Source organism: Nipponia nippon, unplaced genomic scaffold, assembly GCF_047370975.1.
Source record: "Nipponia nippon isolate SJK-2023a ecotype South Korea unplaced genomic scaffold, ASM4737097v1 scaffold_3, whole genome shotgun sequence".
NCBI lineage: Eukaryota > Metazoa > Chordata > Aves > Pelecaniformes > Threskiornithidae > Nipponia > Nipponia nippon.
The window spans coordinates 79201849-79220948 of record NW_028262347.1 but is presented as its reverse complement, the minus strand read 5'-3'; the positions used below and the strand labels follow the sequence as shown (position 1 = coordinate 79220948).

Sequence of the window (19100 nt, the reverse complement as noted above, 5' to 3'; positions counted from 1 at the left end):
TCAGATTTCCATTTTAAATCCTAAACATATGGGATGATTTGGCCTATCGTGTCCCTGATCTGACATTATAGTGCTAAAGTCTCTCATTCAGAAAGACAATAGAAAGGTAAATGTTGTAAAATACTGCACTAAGTATATGCCAGGGAGGCTTCCCAGGCCATTTAGAAGCTGCAAGCCTCTAAAATGTGGAGAATATTGAGGCAGACAGTTAAAACCAGCAAAAGTTAATCTAGTGTCCAGCAACTGCTTGGTTTTGATGCTATCTAAAGGTGCACATCTATTGGAAACTACAGCTAACAATTTTCTACAAACTCCTGTGGGGGGTTTTGATCCCTTCCTTTTATGTTGTGCTATAATGTTTGGAATCACTCAGCCCCAAAAGGGAACAGGTAATTCTGCAAGCTTCAATAAGCACTGAGGAGTTGAGTAAGAGTTTGATTGGCAAAGATACTGCATGTGAAAAATTTCACTAAGTTCAGATGGTAGGGAGCCATTTAAGATATTCTTCTCCAGCTTTTCCATGAAAGTTCATTAAAAGCTTTGTGAAGCAGAAGATGTTTTGGATTAATTCCCACATTCAAATTCAAAACAGGTTTTTTTTTTTTTTTTGCATAGTTCTGTGCCTCAATATTTGCTTTTCTAACAGTACCACTTCTCATCTATTGCTATTGCTCGGAATTTTTAATCCCTGATTTTTTAAGACCCTAGGCTTTTCTTTATTTCACACAGGACAGGTTTGAAAATGATTTGGTTTGCCTGTACAGTGTCTCACCACGCTCAGAGGAAGGTTCAGAACGTGTTGGATCCCACCGAGAGATGATGCCAATTAAGAAAAAAGAATGGAAACAGGCACATTGTAGCAAGGATAAGTGTTGAATTGCTGCAGCAACACTTAATTCCTTGATAAAGTTGCTGTACAGAAATCGCAGAATTCTGCGGCTTCGATTCCTGGCTGCAGTAACTTACAAGTTCTTCACAGGGACCTATTTCTTTATGTTTTCTTTTTAGTCATCCATACCAGTGTCAGGTTACAATTTGGCTGCTTTCTACACAGCTTTCCTTATGACTTAACACAGGCCAGGACAGCTGTAAGCTTGCAAGTCAACAACTTGCAATCAAACACAAGGTTCTCAGCCACTAGGAAGACAGTCTATCAATAAGACAAAGGGTACCAAGGTTGTTTTTGTCCTCTCATTCTCAAATTAAAAAATACACAAACTATGTCTTGGAAGAGCTGGAGGAGAATGCATTATATAACTGGAAAAAAGCCATCAGGCAAACACCCACTACTGGATTATCACTTTTTTCTCTTGGCTATGTAGAGTTTAATTTTCCTTCACAATCCCTGCATTTGTCATGCTGAGTCATCTAAGGTCAAGCAGCTCAATCATCTCTGCCCTAGTGCACATATTTTCTGGGATCGCTATTGCCATGTTTGCATATTGCAGCTGTTGGTATCACCAGACCCTGCTTAGCTTGGGTACCACTAGCAGCACAGTGTGGTGCTTGGTGTGGAATAGCAGCCTCACCAAGCACAGCTTCTTCAGGCCGGACTGCGTTCCCTTCTGCCTTCTTTACATTGTTTGGTCTCTTGCATAGGTCTTCCCATCCTGCTGTCAGAGCTGTGACCACATTATGGACTTAGGTGACTTAGGTGACACTCTAACAATGGAGGGCAACAGGTTTGGTCTATGAGGTCTCCTTCTCCCAAGATTTCCAGTTTTCTCTGGTCCTTCCTATCTCATTCCTGGAAGTTATTAGCATTTCAGCCAGGTCTTGCTGTAGACTTCAGTCAGTAAAAGTGACTTTAGTGGGGTGCAATTTGTTAGGACCTTATACCACGAACTATTTTGTTTCTCTTTTGGGTTTATGTTTTCCTTCTGAGTGACTGATTTTTCTGTCATGGGAAATATTTCTTACTCTTGATGAGCTTTTCTCTGTGTTAGAGTTTTGTGCAATGATATTGTGTAGAGATGGAGGATACATTGTGCTGAACATTTGGCAGAACTGAGAATAATCCCTTCACCAAGAATCTGCCTGTCAATGCTTATGTCTTTCACTGAAATAGCACAAGGGTAGTTTTGGGCTAAATAACCAAACTGGCTAGAGGACTGATCGTGACATTTGTGGTTCAAAAAGGATCTATGGTATGAAAACGATTATAATGTCAAGCTTCGTGTTTGAAGTCTCCAGTTCTGTGAATCACATTTTCCTGCACTAGCAAAACAAGAAGGGTGATCATCCTCTTCTGTGCATTGTAGATTCATTCACTGCCATTTCTAGAAAGCCCTGAGATCCTCAAAGTACATGACTTAAGTTAAAAAGTAGTAAGCCTATTTCGTAAGTCTGGACATACTGTAAGCCAGCTCTTTTGCCACCCACAATTCCTCTGTGGTAGGTTATGGCCAAAATCCATCCTGGCATCACTTCACTTCTCCAGTCAGAGAGAGTCCTAACAAACACACATAATCATACACCTTTTCTTTCTGGGTTACAGACACATCCACCTACACTTTGTATGCATTGTATATAACTAAGTCATGAATATATGATATTTCTGTCCCTTCTGAAGGAGTCCCAAAACAGCTGCAGGCCTCTGACACGTGTGCTCAATTCTACATTCACAGGGTTGTCCTGCTGGGCCATAGAGTTAAATACTAAACCATGCCTAAATTCCTAGGTAGAATCTTTCAATTCAGAACTGGAAAATATCAGCCATTCATCAGGAAACGGTGTCACATTTACTCAAGTAATCAGCAGGTTTCTTGCCCCCAGCTTTACCAGAAAAAAGCTAGGATGGTCGTTGTGCAGACCAAATGCAGAAAAACTGTTTAAACAGAAAGAGGAGAATACAATATATAGTTAACACTTGCAGGAATTTTACACAGGCAAGTATAATTATCTGATTTTCCATCAGTTCTCTGACTCCAAAAAATGCCAGAGAAGTTTTAGCACCACAAGAGATCAAGCCCTCTGTTTCAACTCTGGGAGGCAACATCAAACTGTAGGACATGCGTCATCATCTATCACCATCTATTTTCACTGTGAATTAGGCATTTGGTATCTCCAGAGGAACTGGATTTTGGGTTAGCATTGTTTTGTTCTGCAACAAAGACACTGATTCTTGTTAGCTTTGGGGAGTTGGTTTGTGATGTTTGGATTGTATTATCAGGATCATGCACCAGATGGGTTAGTTATCAGATCCTTCATGAAACTATAGTTTTCCAAACACTAAACAAAAACCCCCAAAGGGGCAATTTTCTTACTCTTGTACTTCTGTAAGACAGAAAGAATGCTGTGGATTTTTTTTTTTTTTTTCCTTTCTGGGTGACGGGAAGCTTTGAAGCACAACAAACAAGATGCTTAAGAGAGGTCTAAAATATACCTTAAAACATGGCATTCAGGTATTATTTTATAACACCTTTTTTTGTGAAAGCATTCAAAACATTCTCTTCTTTAAAGTTACTGAACAAATACGTATGGTGTTCACCCGCTGCAACCAGTTTTTCCTTTAAAATAAAGATTATTACAGTATTCTGTAAGTATTTTTTGGAACACACGAGAAGTCAGAATAAAAGCACTCAGCTTGGAAATCACTAGCCACCACAGGAAGAGCCTTGGGAGGATAGAGTGAACAGCATGAGCTATGATTTTTTTTTTTTCTAGGCGTCTGTGGGGTGGGCTTCCCCACACAGAAAGGCAGTTTGTGTCTCATGGTCAAATTTTCAAAATAAGCGAGATTTCTGTTGACCCTCAAAATGGGTGGCCAGCTCATCACAAAGAATTGTCTGTCAACTGAGTAGATTTGTGACAGGGGTGAGTGGTCCTACTTACGGACTGAACCCATGACCTCCTAATCCTATCTCATGTGTAGTGCCTGCTAGACTGTTCAATGGTCATTAGACCTGGGTGAACAATTTGGACAAAAAAATTGAGCCATTCTGGGGATTAAAGATCCAAAGAAATCAAAACCCTGCTCTCAAAGTTACTTTGGGCTTTCAGCTTCCACACATTTTTTGTATTACCGTGATGTCTTTCCCGTGCTACATATTTGTTTTGCCATGACAGTAAACTTTCATCCTGGATCCTATCGGCTAAGCTAGGAAAGCTCAAGGATATGGTACAAGTCCTTTGTGTGTGAGCTAGGGAAACTGGAGTTTAAGGATTCACTTTGATGGAGTAACACAATGGTAATCCAATCAAATAAGGCACTTTGATTCTTACCAGGATGAAATGCTCAGAAATTGAATAAAAAATGTAAATGCTGGCTTAATTCTAGAACTGTTTATTTAAAGTGGTATTGGATAGAAAGTTTTATACCACATTCTATAGAAAATCCATTAATTATAGCAGATTCAGAAGCATCTAATGATTTGGGCTCTTAATCTTAACTCCTAGGGCACCTTGAGCATACAGACTGGCCTAGAAATTAAACAAAGAGAGACTGCACTTCAGCCTGCAACTGAAAGACACTTTTCCACCAACGTGTGTCATTCCTTACAACAAAAACTTCTTTGACTTTGTTTTGAGACACGAGCGAATGACCCAGTAAGGCTGGAAGTGATGCCACCTCATTTCTCCTAACCAGTTCACAGATCCCTAATCAGAAAAATTCTCCTGCGCAGTTGTTCCAGTTCTCAGAAGTGCAGTGAAACCAAAACACATCAAGCTTACTTTGGCTATCTCTTACTGGGAAACTAGTTTCCTCTGCTGTAATTCTACTCAATACTGCACCAAAACTTGGTTTAGATTTATTCAGACTGTGTATCGGTGGAAGCCAACATATGCAATATTTCTAAGACTCTTAAAATAGATATTTTTAAAACACGACCTTTTTGTATTTTAAGTATTTAGTGAGGATACTTTTACTTGCAGAGTTTACCCTGTTCATACACTAGAAGATTTAATGGAAATATCAAGCATAATCTATGCAAATTACATTTCTACACTTTTTACCGTACTTCCCCTCCACCTGCCCCATGTTTTCAAAGTCAGATGCTGCAACTCCCCTTATTTGCAAATCAAAGGAGTGCTGATAACTGGACGCTAATTGCACAACTGCTACTGCTCCACTAATGAGGGGGCGAGACACAAGTTCAAGGAGTCAAAATATTTTTGCAGGGCTCATTTGACACAGCTGCAAGATAGCCTTAACACTGGGTCCATGCAGGAACTGAAGAAGTCAGAAGCAATGGAAACTCACTGTAAAATGAGGACTGAATAGTCCCTTTACTTCAGGTCTCGGCTCTGTTTCTCTCCTCCCTCCATGTGTACCTATTTTCAGATTTGGCAGTGTTTTGCTTCATTTTCCTCCTATACTGCTACGAAGGATACAAAGGAAGACCTCCGTGTTGAGCCAGTATTGGTTTTGATACACTTGATATATTAAGTTTCACTCTCAATATGATACCAACGATTTCTCAGATCTCACCTACAGCTATCCCAGAGTGTGGTGGTTAATCTAACATAGGCAGTCAGGGAGCCTCAGTATTGCAGACGGCCTGAGGTCTCTGGTCCTTAATTAAGTCAGTGGAGTCGGTCATCCCCCTCATATAGGGCAGGTCTCCGCTAGACTGAACCTGAGAGGAGCAGCACTCCTGCCTTTTCTGCTACATGCCTTTTCAGACTGTGGTATGAAGGAAGGAGCGACACTTTGGGGTTTGGTTTGGGATGTAATGTTGGTGAGCAAGGAAGGGTAAGAGCGTGATACAGAAGATACCCACTGATCACAGCTGCATTGGGATATCACCTGAATTAGAGCTAAGCTCAGGATCAGTGGTTAGCAGGCAGCATCCAGAATGGCACTAAATGTGTGGGGTAGCAAACCCAGTTATCTTATTATTGTATCCCTGTGAGGAGGAGAGGGGAGTGTGTTTCTTTCAGTGCCAGTCATACTCAGTTTAGCAGCTTCTTGTGCAGCAACACATGTACCGGTGGGAGGAAACATGGAAGGGAGCGGTAGAAATGGTTGGCAGTCTCATGCCTGAGAAGAAAAGTTGAATGAGGACTGTTTTGCTCTGCAGAATATTTATAAAAAACGTAAAAGATTGTGCAACACCTCTGGGTACAAAATATTCTCTGTTTCCGTGGGACATCAGAGAAGAAGCACTGAGCTTTAATTTTTGAAAATTAGGGAAAATTAAGTTAGAGTGTTTTTATAAACAGTAATAAGTATCTGTCAGGGGTGAGAATTGTGTAGCTGATCCTGCCTTACGGATGGTGGGTAGACTAATGTCTCCTTAAGGTCACTTTCTGTCCTATTTACTCCCTTCTGTTGTTAATACTGTGCCTTCCCATCACCATTCAGACAGAAGTGATTACCACATTGCTTTTTCACAAGGCTCTCTCCAGGGAATGCAGCTCATTCAGTCTCCAGAATTTGTGGTCTTTTAATATCCTAACGGGAGCCTTTCAATGTAAGCATACAGTGGCCAGCTCTGCACGCTGCTGTGCGTACATATGCCAATCCAACAGAATGCTTTGGCATGTGCTTATAGATCCTTTGATGCATGTGTTCTGCTGGTACACTTAAAGATACGTGTGCGCTTTGTTTTGCCAGGGTTGGCTTAACACCATATACAAAGGCATGTCACGTCATCTGGGTACCCACTGGGAGAAACTAAGAATGCAGGTTGCAGATTTCACATCTTAGAGCATGTCCATGACTAACCTTGGCTGTAATCACAACCCTTTTTTAACTAACCTCACACCTTCTGAGTAGTGGGTAAGTGCCACAGGGCTTAATGACATTTAATTTGCAGGATTTTAGGAAAATTCAATAGTTTGAAGACTTAATTATAGTCTATGATATTGTTAGTTTAAGTTTTTCTTCTCTAGAATGATGAAATTAAATTCAGACAGAACAGAATTGGGAAAAAAATGGAGTAAGTATTTGTTAGCAGTGAAGGAAGATTTATCTAAGAGTGTGAGGATGGCAGAAGATGAAGACTAGAGTGTGACTCAGATGTAGCTGTTAAGCCATGCTTAACCTGCTCTGGGTGCTCGCTGACTGACACTGCATGTGCCACACCATCTGCCTCTATACCCTACAGATTTCACATGCTTCATTTTTATGTAGCTGTTTTAGTATCACCTCTGCTGGCTCAGCTGTGAATCCCAAACATTTATTATCACTTACCTCTTTAAATATGTTCAGTCTTTGGATTACATGGCCATAAAGGGACTTCTTCGAATTATTAGATTTAGAAAGAGAACTGGAGGAAGAAGGCATGCAAGATGCCCATAGCCAACAGCATCTTCAGTTTGAAGGCAGGAAGAAGTTTAATTGGGGTCAATACACACCATAACAAAAATGCAGGTAAACGCTTGGATATGTGTGATTGTCAGTGTGTGTGTGATCTTTTGAGAGAAGATTTTAGAAGGAGAAGTATTTCATCCAGCTGCTTGCACAAGCTTATAGTGATTTGCAAAAAGCCAGGGACACACCCAACATGGGCCACTGGGATAATAACACAGATGCACGATTTTTATGGCTGCCTACTAGATTTAGAAACTCCCTCTGGAAAAACAACTCAAAATGGTTTTTGCTAATCCTTTTGAACACCTGGAATAAGCTCAACAAGCCAGGGAACTAGAAAAGTTACTGTGTGGTTTACCATGGCTCTTGCATCACTCAAAATTAGAATTTTGAAATAAGCAGCTGAAAGAAACCTTAGAAATTCATGGATAGCTTGGTTGGGTGTTACATTGTTTTGCACCAATGTTGACAGTTCAGATTATAAAACACAGTGTTTCTGTTTGCAGAAATCCTACATGCTGAATACAATAACGTTTTGAGTGTTTGGAAATCTGCATAGGAAATATATTTTTTATTTTCTTCAGTTTCAGTGGGGTTTCCCCCTTTTTTTTACCCTCAAGGCTTTCCCAGACTGCAGCGATTTTATAACAATGATGTCCAACCTCTGGGAACAGATCTGAAGATCTGATGAGTCTTGTGGTGTAGTCACAACCAAACCCTCTTTCATTCTCTTACTACGTGAATAACTTCACGTACACAAACTGTCTTGCAACTTCAATGGGATCATTCATGAAGGAAGTTAAGCATAAATTATCTATCCCATGGATCAGAATTTCCCTTTGCATGATTACCAAGAGCCAGTGGGAGTTTCACTGGGTGCAAGGAATTCAGGCCTGCTCCATAAAAGCGGCAAGCAGTTTGGCTTAAAGTTAGTTATGATGGTGTAGATATAGTGGAAAAAATTATGTCACTAGGAAATAAAGGTCACCAAACAGACTCTGAAGAAAAAAGGCAAGATTAGTTAATACACTAATAGGCTATTATTATTTTTTTTTTTACAAGGGCAATTCAGTTTGGTATTTCTTCAAAATTTTTTTTCTTTTGTTTTTAGACAAATATTTATTAAAACTATAAAAAACCTACCGAATGCAGTGTTTCTGCACTCTGTATTTCTTAAGTATCTACCTTAGTGCAAAGCTTCTACCTCTTCAATTCATTCTGAGATTTGGTGTTTACTATGAAGTCTTTATGCAGGGATGTATTCTGATACATTTACTTAGGCTGACTTGCAGCTTAACAGCAAATTTCCCGCTGAAGCAAACAGGACTGCATGACCAGGAAAGCATGAAGGGTGTCAACTGTGCATCTAGCATATTGAAATCTGTGATAGATCTCTTGTATTTAATATGCTGGTCCAAACAGCATTTTCCTTCTTTAAATCAAGGCTTTGCAAGATCTTATCTCAGCCGTGCAGGCTGAAGCGGACTTTCAGGGCACCTCTCTTTGAGGAGCATGCCCATGTCGCAGCCAGCCTAGTGAACTCATGTAAAGCTACCTGTCTAGCCATAGCACAACCTCCTGGTTGCCAAACCTGTCCCGGGAGCAGGACAAGTACCCAGGCAATCAGCCCATGCCAATCTCAGGTCTACGGTGGTTACACTGCAACTTCTGACAGGTAACTAAAGCTAGTCTGGATATGTCTGCGTGAGGCTGCACTCATGGCAGGGCAGTGGCGCAGAAGTACCCTGGTCTGAGAGGCAGGTTGGCTGTGCGATAACTCTGAATCTCCAACACCAAGGACAGGAGGGAGGCTGTGTCTGCCATGACACCTAAAATTGAACAGATGCCACTCTGCTGTTTCCATTAGCTTGTGCCTGTGTAATTTTCTGGGGATTCTGCTTCTGGTTGTGCCGACTTGCCACTGAGTCATGTGACATGGCATTTTGCTTGCTGGTAGTGACATGGCAGTACTAACCACAGAATGGGTGTGGGGCCTCTAAATCAATAGAAAAATATTAGAAGAGACAAAATATCTTGATTCCAAAAGCAGATCACCCAGGAGAAACTGTGATGTAATTAGTTGCTCTGAAAAAGGGCAAAGAATACCTGCCTTCATGCCAAACCTGAAGAGGTCAATGGTTTCTGCTTCTGGGACTTTGTGTTTCTTTCCCAGTTTTTCCCACATCTTGGAAACAATGCAAGTGTGTTCACTATAAATGAATGTACATCAACTAGCATAATTTGAGGGAAGGATAAAAGTGGACCATTGAGGAGGAAAAAGTCTAGGGCTCAAGGTTCTGCAACCGAAGTAAGAGTATGCCAAGGAGCCAACAATCTGCCTGGTACACTTGGGTGCTGTCAGGGATGCTCCCAGTCCTCACGCTCACTTCCTTACCTCCTGCACACCTGCACAGGAGAGGCTGCGCTTCCCCTGATGGTGTGTCATCCCAAAGCTTCATCAATTGTAGAGAAAAATCAAGAGAAGACCTTATGCTCTTCATCCTCTGTGTTGGCAAACACAGCCTTGCCTTAAGTGGGACAATTAGAGCAGATGGGAACAACAAACGCTGCCACTGGTTTGAGCAATGCACCCATTCCAGATGTAGAAACAGGCCAGGAAGTGAACCTGACAGCATCAAGCCTATGGGTTTTTGGTTTTAATTTTGTTTGCACGTTATTTAATTTCATATCCTGATATGTCATGGCCTTAGCAAAGATTTGCCACCATGAAAATAGTGATGAGGAAAGGAAAAGTAGAAATAAATCATGACTCAGGGTATATCGGTGTATTCAGTGTATAAAAATTCAATGTCACTGACAAAATGAATTTGATTTTTTCTGTTCTGCTGCTAATTCAAGACCAGTCAGACAGCTTGATTTGTGGTCATATATCTGCACAAAGAGCAACCTCCAGTGGTCATTTAGTCCAAATTGCACATTGTGTGTGGGGTCAGTATGGCCTCTCCACCTTCCTCACTTAAAAGGACCTCTGAGACTACTTTGTATGGCTTTTCAGGTGTAGCTTAAAGCCACATCCATGCTTTCATCCTCATGATTAATAGCCACTGCATTGTAGTCTTAAAATTAACACAAAAGACTAAATTTTCCAACATAATGGCTTATTAGTAGATTTTCAGAATTTATTCTCATTGACTGCTCAGATCTTGACTAACAAAAATGGGTTCCTACCTGAACCACCATAGTAGTAAAGCCAGATGATTTCCTTTTGGGAAGCAGGTATCCTCCTTTCCTGTAGACCCACTATTACATGCTTTCCTCTTTCAATTTTCATGTCATATCCATGGAAGCCCTGTGCATGCAAAGCCAAAAAATTAAGATATATCATAGACTGAAATGTTAAATGGAAAATATACCAAAGCATATATTTTAAAATAGATTCCACCAACAGTCCATCTTTAAGATTTTAAACCCACAATACACACCTGCTATTAACTGAATGACATTTTAGAGTGAGCGAACCAAGGAATATACGCTTCTGTGCATGAGGACTGTTCTACCACGGTTTCAGAGCCACACCATGACTGTGACACATTTTCATCAAATCTCACAAATTAAGCAGTGTATGGTCTTGCCAAGTCTTGGACTTTGCCTGAAGGACTTAATCTTTCTCATTCCATTTCAACCTTTTCACAGGAGAGAGCAGACTGCTAAACTTTGGATAAAGCCAAAATATGCACTTCAGTTATGCAAAATTAAGACTTGGAATTGATAAGGTTTGGAAAATGCCCATATCTATGCATATGTCATGTGTGATGGAGAGAGTTTATTAATTCTTATTTGCTATATGAAAAACATAACAAAAGCATGGATTTTACATCTTGCAATGTGGAATTTTTATTTCTCCATAATATTGAATTGGTTTTTTTGTAGACACAGAAAATCTGCGGCTTATCTCCTCCAGCCGTTTCAGTATTTCAAAGTTGTACTCCCCCACAGGGGAACTGCAATAACCCACCACAGTTATTCTGCAAGGTAATTTTGCTTTCCACTGTGGTGGATCACTATTCAGCAAACAACTCTGTAAGTTACTGTTAGATGTCAGCATGACTCTTTCTAGTGCTAAAGCAAAACAGAAATGGGGTGGAAGGCAAATAATAGCACTAGATATCAATACCAACTGCAAGTGCTCAGCAGGCATCTTGGCATTCAGGAATGGACATTTTTGTTACTGATGGTGGAAATTGCTTGGTACTTTGCAGGGCATAACACAGGTGTGTGGATGCTTGCAGAACTGAAATGGTAGGTCCTGTTAACTGTGTTTATGTAGCCATAAAAAAAACTTGTATGAAACAAAAGTGTTTCAGTTTGATTTCTAAATCTGATAAGGTCCTGGGTTTTCAAAAGGAATCAAATAATTTTATATCAACATCATTTTTCGTTAAACTTAATCATGTAAGTTCAATTATGCCATGTACATCACCACCCTCATCACTGGCAAGACAAAGCGGGAATATTCCAGCCTTTCATGAATTGCCCCGTGCATGCCGTTGCCTTCCTGCATCTTCCAACACAGGCCTATCAGTTTACACTGGTTTAGCAAACCAAACACTTCTTGAAACCCAAATTGCTTTGGAATCAATGTTCCCCACACTTCAGATATTTTAACATCCTATTTTACTTTTATTGATTTTTATATATACAAGATGTGAATGTTTTCCACATATAACAAGATACCTCTAGAATAATGTGATTGGAGACAAGAAAGAAAAAGCTTGTTATATAGAAGTTTGCCATGCAAATTCAGAATGCCTGCTGTAAGACAATAAATGTCCAATGTAAATGTAAATGTCCAATGTAAATGTAAATGTCCAATTTGCCAGTGTGATCTGTACAATAGGACATATGAGGCATGTGAGGCATTTCTGTTTTCCATGAGTCTTCCCTTGGTGTGAAAAAATTGAATACAGGTAAATTAGAGATGTAACAGGTCTTCAAGACATCCTGTTGTGTATCAAGTGTTGCCTCACTGACTGATGAATAAAAATTATTACAGTGGACCAGCCATGCACCAAATAAGCTATGGGTCAACTTACAAACAGATTAGATAGATTGTCATTTTGAGGATAATTCTCAGGAGACATCATGCCAGAAATATTCCTGAATCTTAGATGCTTTTGCTGTCTCTTGCTCTGGCATGACGAGCAAGAACTAGCTAAAGGCCGGTACCAAGCACTGATAGGATCTGTGACAGCTGGTGAGTTGGAGAGTCCAAGTTTGTTTCTAATCACTCCCAGCCCTCCTACCCTGCCATAATGCTATTTAGATGAGGCTTCTGGGCCTTCAGTTGGAGCTTCTTGCGTTAGGAAGCCAAAGCAAGTACCACTCCCCAGCTATCCTCCATTTCAGCCTCAGGACCACTGGTAGTCCTATGGTTTTGCACAGCAGCTAAAAACACAGTGCAAGCTACAAACCCTTCTTGTAGAGGAAGGTGCTCTGTTGAGTAATGGGGTTTTTAGCATCTCTATTTTGTCTTATAATGTTCACGCTTGCACTGCTGCTTCTGGTACTCGGTGTAAGCTTTTCTTTGGTATACACTAGAAAACCAGCAGGGTAAATGCCACATTAGCAGGGATTGCATAGAAGTGTCATCTCCAAGGAGTCGAAAACGTGCAGGCCCTGAGGACACCCCTTGTCAGAGCCGGTGCTTGCTGCTGTGGTGCAGTCTGTGAGCGTGGATCCTAGGGGCAGCACGCAGGCCACCGCCACACCAGAGCTGTGACCTGGGGACATCTCTTTGCTAGGCAATGTCTCCCCTCCTTCCTCCGGGAACCTGGGGGTTGTTTTTAACAAAAAAACCTGAAGGTTTTTGTTTTTATTTGCTGCTGGCTTCACAGCAGCCATCCTGTGCCTCCCAGCTGGCAGGCAGGGGAGGGCATAAATCCAAGGCTTTGCTGATGTTCCCCCCCATCACTACTGTATACAGGGATGGAGTCCTTGTTCTCACTCCTCTCTCAAGCAGGCGTTTAGCCCAAGTCACGCTCTGCCCTTGTGTGAGTCATCCCTCAAGCTTACCTATCCCACCACTTCCATTCTTGACCATGCCAGCAATCGCACTATATAATCTAGTGGGCTCTATTTTTTTGGGCGAGCTCCTCAGAGAAATCTCTGCCTTTCATTTAATGGGAGTGAACACGTTGCTGTCCATGGCCCCCAGGTCCAAAGGCTCGGCTTGGAGCTCCAGCAGAGATGAGTGCACTGCAGGACAGTACCATGCAGTCCTACTTGATTTCCATTTCAATAACACATGTGCCAAACAATGATTTCCCAAAGCCAGTGGTGGAAAACAAAATTGAAAGCCTAAACATATGCAGATGGCATTCAGAGCCCAGGACGCTCCTGCCAATTTCTGCAACTGATGCACGCTCAAAATATTTACTTAGGAATTCTTAATTAAGTAAACCATTCAGTAGTGGTGTAGTGTTTCAGATGAGTTGCAGTGTCACCACAAAATATCTTGGTGGTTCCTTCTAACAAAGAATCCATTATGGGGATTTTTATCAGAGATGGTGGGGTAAGTTTTCGGTACAGTGCGCCGAGGTTTAAGCCGTGCAGCTCCTCTGCTGTTAATGGGATTCATGTGGCTAAATCCCTTCATTCCTTGCTGAAAATGAACCCCCTGCCCAACAGCAGCTTCAGGTGAATATTGAGTAGCAGGGTTAGGGGGGAGATCACGGTGACCTTATGGGCGCCTATTCAAAGGGCTTGCAGTAAGGCTGGCTCGGCAGCTCGGGGGGAAATGTGCACTGTGCTGCTGTGCAGCCAGGAATACAAATGAGTGAGGGTGTCAGAGGAGAAGGTGTAGCTCCTGAAGCCACCCCTGGCCTGCAATAAAATGTTATTTGCCCAGGGAGCAAGGATTGCTAGAGAAGAATTTTTAGGGCAATTTTTTTTTTTTAATCAAAAGGTTAAAATCAACTTGGTTAAGTGCTTTGTCTGTATGAAATGTGTTGTTGGTTTAATCTCTCTATTTTACATCTTTTGTTATACTTTTGTTGGAACTGAATTTTAAGCTCCTTGGAGAAATCTCAGTACACATCTGTGCCTGTACAGGATCTTGGGGACAACTCTGAAGACTGGTTAGTTACTGCTGTTTATCTATATGTAGACAGTTCTATTTCATAATGTTGTCAAAATTCAGATTCTTCTAACAACAGTAAAAATTAGAATTTTCCCCATGTAGTGCATGTGATTGTACAACTGCCCATTATAAGGATTTAGTTTATATTTATATGTTTTCCACTTGTGCAAAGCCTCTAAGACCCTCTATAAAATACAGTTCAAGTGATGACCTTCCTATATGTGAAATTCAACTGAAGTTGCAAGAACATAACATTTGAAATCAATGAAATGGCTAATGTGCTCAAGTTAAGCAAATGCCTACATTTGCAAACATAAAATAGAAGCTCAAGAAAGCAAATCATGAATGAGGAGTACATTTCTCTTCTGACAAGAAATACTGCATTAAATTTTATGTTTTTAAAACTCACATGATTTTAGACCTTAGTGTTTAATTTTTGAAGTGTTTTCAAAGACCTTTACTTTTATGAATTGCTTGGAATATATAATAATTTTAATGGTTGTGATCTTTCAATTTTTCCACGTAACTTTGTGAAAAGGAAAGCTGTGGTTATTTAGGTCTGGGAGAGAAGACACAACCATAATAGCAAATACATTTTGAGGGAGAATTTTCAGTTTTTGCAACAGTAGTCATCTGTCTTTGCATAATTGAACAAACATTATTTCAGAAAATAAGCTGAAACTTGTCTCCCACTGCCATAAGCTTTTGCTTGCTATGAATGCAGTCGTAGTTCTTTTTTCAAAGAATGAAAAACTTGATGTTTCAGGATTCTGATGCAGAAACCAGGCTTCCAAAACATCGCTCCTCAGGTTTAGTTTGTTGGAAGTTTGAACTGCAAGGTCCTATCCAAGCCCAGATCAGTGTTTTTTTCATTTGGATGTAACTCTGTTTAAAACTATTGCTCAATTTCAGTACTGGTGTTTCCCTTGGAAAGGGAAAAATGATGAAGAAGTGATGAAGAAAGGTGAAGGCTCTCCATATTCCAGCCACTACTGTTAATTGCTTAGAAATGTGACATTACTCCACTAATGCTGTTCGGTTGGATAACCCATGTGGATGATGTTTAATTGGATAATCCATGGGGATGACCCAACATAAAACTCTGAAGCGTGTGCGGGCTGTTCTGGTGTGGGATGGTTACAATTACCATAAACTGCACCAGAAATCTTAATGAAACGCTGCACTCAGGATTTCCTTGTGTTAAGAATCAAGGAAGTTTGCACTGCAGAGAAAGATTAGATGGGAGAAGATGCCAAAATGTGGCACGGGGATCTGCCTTTTGACAGTTATAAAGTGAAACATTCTCCATCTATTAAAAAAAAAAAAAGTAGCCTTCAACCTGCTGAGGGGCAGGAGCATGGCACAACCCTCCTGAATGTGTGATGGATGCACAAGCTGAGGGATGCCACAAGAAATAGTGTAGAGGAAGCTTGAAATGCTATTGGGTACATTTCTTTAATATAAATGAAGTTTTCCAAAACCTCAGTTTCATGATTCAGCATTCCTTTTGGCACTGAAATTGTAGTAACAATTTAAAAGTAGGCTAAACAAGTCTGAGGGAATATGCTGCTAAGTTCAGGCCAGAGAGGGGGAAGCCCCTGGAATTAATAATAAAAAACCTAAGACCCTCTCCACCCCCAATAATTGCAGTTTAATTCTTTTAATGAGGAATGTCTTAAAGCACTTTACAAACACATAATAATTATGATATCCTCACAATACCTTCTGAGGCAGATATGATCATGCTTATTTTCTGGATGAATAAACTGACCCACTGTATTAAAATACTTTGACCAAGGCCTGCTCCAAAAACAATGGCAGACCAAAGAATACACTCTTTAACCTAATTATGAGACACTAGCAATGTGTATGGAGGAAGCAACTAAACTGAAAATTATACGTGGGGTAGATATTGTAGCCAACTCTTTCTTGCTTTCCTTTGTTTTAAAAGATGTAACTTTTTGCTGCTCAACTTGAGATAATAATGGAAACTGTAGGGGCTCAGCACTTTAAAAAAAATGATGTCAGAATGTTACCTCATACCTTTTACCAGTATTTTTAAAATATATTTATTACATATACAAATAATTTTTATATATATTTTTTATCACTAAGTTGGTCGCGTGGCCTCAGTAAGTCAATGACTGTCGGGCAGTCAGGGGACCAGAACTGTGTGTCTTCTGCACATATGTTGAGCATCAACTTAAATTTTGAATGCTTGTGCATATCTGTTTCTTAGGACCCAACCCCGGATTCCTTCAGGATTAGGTTTTCCTAGAAGGGTCAGTGTCCGATGCAGCTCCTGCTGCAAGGGAAATGCGTTACCGGATGGGGAAGTCTTGGAGGATGCTTGGGCACCTGCTCTGTCCCGGAGAACTGCGCAAAGCCAGGTGGAAGGGGTGGGCTTAAGGATGGGGTACAGCCTGAGAGGCACCCAGAGAACCGCTGCATGTGCCAAGCCAGGGAGGTGTTGCTGCCAGGGAGCCCTGGCTGTTGCTCTGCTCTGAGGAACAGCTATAGAAATTCACCCTTTCCTCAGCTGACCTGCTGCCTGTGCATCCCAGCAGAGAGCAAGTGGCCAACCTGGGTTCCCTTCAGCCTCCCTTGGGCAGAAGAACTATGGACTAAGCTGTAACAGCAGAGTCCCCTGTCCTCCTGGCACCTTCAGGTTACTTACTCTGTACAAGATATCTTTCCCTTTCCACTTTAAAACCATGGAAGGGCCAGACCTGGATCCTAACATGATCCAGCAGTGTGCCCAGGTGGCCAAGAGGGCCAATGGCATCCTGGCCTGTATCAAGAATAGTGTGGCCAGCAGGACCAGGGAGGTGATAGTGCCCCTGTACTCGGCACTGGTGAGGCTGCACCTCGAATACCGTGTTCAGTTTTGGGCCCCTCACTACAAGAAGGACATCGAGGTGCTGGAGCGTGTCCAGAGGAGGGCAACGAAGTTGGTGAAGGGTCTAGAGCACAAGTCTTATGAGGAGCGGCTGAGGGAACTGGGGTTGTTTAGCCTGGAGAAGAGGAGGCTGAGGGGAGACCTTATTGCTCTCTACAGCTACCTGAAAGGAGGTTGTAGCGAGGTGGGGGTTGGCCTCTTCTCCCTAGTAAAGAGTGATAGAACGAGAGGAAACGGCCTCAAGCTGCGCCAGGGGAAGTTTAGGTTAGATATTAGGAAAAACTTCTTCACTGAGAGGATGGTCAAGCATTGGAACAGGCTGCCCAAGGAAGTGGTTGAGTCTCCATCCCTGGAGGTATTTAAAGAACGGATAGATACGGTGCTTGAAGACATGGTATAGATGGACTTGGCAGTGATAGGTTGACGGTTGGACTCGATGACCTTAGGGGTCTTTTCCAACCTTGACGATTCTGTGATTCTATGATTCTATGATTCTAACATGATTTGGAAAAGGGTCCTGGAATTTTAGAGTCATGAGTATGTTTCAGTATAGAAACATCAGTATATGTTTCTGAATACAACACATCAGCTATAAAGGAAAAATACTTTTCTTTGCATTTTGCTCTAGCATTTTCCGAACGTACATCCTACTTGATGTGGAAAGATTCTGAAGTCAGAGAGGTAAAAGCTCCATGAGCTATGAAAGAAAACAACACTTTTACTTGTCAGTATTGAAAAGTGCCTGATTTTTAAAAAATTAAATATTGATACTTTCCTCTGTCAATGTCATTAACTTTTGAAGCCATACATAAGTTAATACATAAAGTGCCATTGTAAAGAGAGAATCTTATTATCTCTACATCAAACTCATGTTTTTTTGAAGATTATCATATCCCTTGGAAAGTCCTGATTTAAAGACATAATAATTTAAATATTTCATTCAGTTGTTTAAGCAGAGGTGGGCCAGAAACAAAACCTTAGCTCAAAACCTTCATGAGTCTTGGGCACTTGCTGTTTCCAGCTGATGCTCCAGCTTTGTTGGTCAGTACCCAGCGGAACATGAATTAAAGCTGCAGGTCTGAGTGCTCCTGCTCCAAACACTGTGAGTGGCCGGAGCTGCAACTACATTTTGTTTTTATTTTTAAGATGGGATAAGACTTTTAATAGGTAGTACCACATGGCATGCATGCTCTGTGTTTGCAATACCTTGTCTCTATATCTATACCCCCCCCCCCCACCCCCCAAGCCATAAATAAAAACCCCACAACTGGCGAATTTCTCATGGATTGTTAAATTCGGAAAAGATGCACAAATACCTATTAAAGGCAGAGTGAATCATCATGGAATTTCCATTCCACAGTAAAAGTGGTATTTCATTTTGGCCAGGGAAGAGTTCTCCATTTCACCCTTTCTGCTCTGGCTTTACTGTAGTTTATTGAAATAGCAAAATGAAACACTCTGATGTCGTTGAAATGCAACATTTATGTAATTTTGCAGTTACCTTTGCGATGAAGTTGATAAATTCCTATAAATTCTTTAATTCTGTTTAGTCAACATTTTCCAAAAGGAGCATTTCCAGTGTGAAATTTTTAACACTAAGAAGAAAGGCTTAAGTCAGTGTTCAAGATGGAGAGGAAGGTAATGGAGAAGTTAGTCTGTATCCTGTTACTAACCTATTTATATATGGTGACTTCTGTTACTGTGAAACTCCATTTAAACCCAAGGTGCTGCAGCATGATCTGGGCAAGCATCTTTACATTACACAGGCAGTCAACAACGGCATTTGATTGGAAAATGAAGTCACCTCTATGATCCCATACCAGGCTGGGACAAGCTAAAGAGGG

At 41.0% G+C, this 19100-nt stretch overlaps 1 protein-coding gene across 2 annotated transcripts in view; it reads left to right on the top strand.

The window, feature by feature from the left end:
• WNT7B (Wnt family member 7B) overlaps positions 1-19100 on the top strand; it is a 95183-nt gene that overhangs the window by 34800 nt on the left and 41283 nt on the right. The window lies entirely within an intron of this gene.